Source organism: Etheostoma spectabile, unplaced genomic scaffold, assembly GCF_008692095.1.
Source record: "Etheostoma spectabile isolate EspeVRDwgs_2016 unplaced genomic scaffold, UIUC_Espe_1.0 scaffold00570073, whole genome shotgun sequence".
NCBI classification, from domain to species: domain Eukaryota; kingdom Metazoa; phylum Chordata; class Actinopteri; order Perciformes; family Percidae; genus Etheostoma; species Etheostoma spectabile.
Window position 1 is genome coordinate 4977 of NW_022605513.1, and position 2488 is coordinate 7464.

Consider the following 2488-nt stretch of genomic DNA (forward strand, 5'->3'; position numbering starts at 1 on the left):
CTGACATCATCAGTTATATGACTTACAGTTCTCAAAGACGCACACGATCTCAGCTGGTTATCCTCCGGACAGCTTGTCTCTTTTTTTTTTCTTTCACTTTTTGCTCTGTGTGGCGTGTGCGCCCGCCCGCGGCGTGAGGCGGGTGTCCGCGCTATTCTCCGACATGGACTCACAATACACCTGATAGACGACCTTTAGTACACAACTAAAGTAACAAGCCAATTTTGTAAAATGTAAGGAGTAGAAAGTACCGATATTCGAGTAGAAGTAAAAAGTCGCCCAAAAAATAAATAGTAAAGTAAAATACCTGAAAATTCAACTGGAGTACAGTAATGAAGTATTTGTGTTTTGTTACTTCCCATCTCTGATGACCGTAAAGATAATTATTTACATGGTTTGCAGAACTGTACCTTCTGATATAGGTAAGGCCACTTGGTATCTGTGGGCTGCTCTGTGGTCTTCTGCAGAAGGATAAATCCCAGAGTCAGCTCACTCCAGGTTACTTAAGCACCAACGTCCCTGGGTGGACTTGAACCACCATCCTTTCGGTTAACAGCCACTGCTGCGCTGACCTATTGCGCCACAGAGACTGCTCCTGTCTGATGTTTTATGAGCGGAGCTCGATCTTTAAGCCACAAGCATTTGCTTTATGGCTTTTTGAGGTTGAGCTGCACATGTATGCTTATCAGGCTATTTTCCTGTTACTCAGAAATTGGGGAAGCTGACTCATGCGGAAATGTAGAAGCTGGACGTGCATTGTATTGTTCTTACATGTTAATTGGATTCTTGAGTTGAATTCAAATATTTGGCATCCAAGAAATTTTTTGAACTGATGATGTATCAGTCATTTTGCTGGTGGTTTCTTGGTCACACCAAGCTTGATCATTAACAGACAGTTGCACGCCACGTATCACAAAACTGTTGGGTGGGGCCTTATGTATTTGCTTGTATTACATCAACTTACCTGCATACCAATGACCCTAAAGATTAACCCTCTGAAACCGAGAGACTCGCCCACGAGCAAAAACAGCACCAAACAGCAAACGGTATTGCGTTGCCGTGTACCTGTACATGTGTAATGACAGTAAAGTTTTCTAAATATCTATCTATCTATCTATCTATCTCTCTATAATGTTGTCACACACTTGGAATAACAATCTGAGTCTGTCAGCAGCAACAACACAACCTTTAGTGGACGCTGACTTTACCTTTAAATTAAGAGTTTAAACAGAGACACAACAGGAAGGATACATCCATCAAATCAAGTCCCCAATAATCAGCATGTGGCCTTGTTTTATTTCAGGTAGTCAGCATGGAGCTGTTCCACATTCCCAGACATTTAAAACAAGTCAATCATTGGCGTTATTCTACGAGTCAGATGATAAATCAGCTGTTTGCTATTTGAGCTGCTCTGTTTTCCTGCTGCTCCGTCATTCTTTAGTGTCCTCTGGAACAGGTTGCTGTCCTTTATGTGTCTTTTGGATGACATCATCAGTGTCTTTGCTTTAGTCTGAAGAAACTCCAACAGATTTAAAACCACATGCAGTCACAACAAAATACAAACAGGAATAGAAAATGTCAGACAAAGAATATGAAATGATAGGTCCCCAAAGAAGGAAAATATAATGTTAATCTACCAAACAACACTCTGGAGAGCATCCAATTAACATGGCCGACTTCCAGTATGTCGGTAATGAAGAGAGGAATGTTTGGACATATAACAGATTCATTTTATTTTTATTTAACCTTTATTTAACCAGGAACAATCCCATTGAGCTACATTAACTCTTCTTCCAGGGAGTCCTGCCAAGACAGACGGCAATAAGTTTCATATACATAAAAGACAGGACAATGGTTCCCTTCTACACCACAAATCTCTATAGATACTACAACACAAACAAGACATTACACTTAACTTACAGTTTTTTTGGATTGCTTAAGCACGATTTTCAAAACAGGGCCCGTGTTTTCAAAACTACACCACAATTAGCACAACCACACACCCACTAGCAAAACACTACAGATCCTTTGCATAATTAAACACTCTTGTAAAAACTATACACTTGTTTAAAACCACACTTTGTTACCATATGAAACACACGTTCACATTACTATACTCTGTTTGCACGAGTTACACTCTGCTGTGATAAACTAAAACACTTTTAGCTTCTACTTCCCTATGATTAGAGTTGGCTACCATCAACAAAGTACAAATATAATGTAAATTCACCAAACACTACACACAAGACCAATGTTGCAGACTGAAGAACCTCATTTATTTCTCAACACGCCCAAAATGTTGACATGGAGATTCACAATACTGTAACAAAATGTCACTTTACATATTGTACTGTAAGTTTACTGTAAAAAACAAAACACTAGACATTGTCTCTTCGCCTAGCTGGATCTGGCCAGAGAATTTCATCAACATCGCAGGCAATGTTGTCATTAGCAAGACACCTTGGAAGAAACGTCTTTATGACGAATC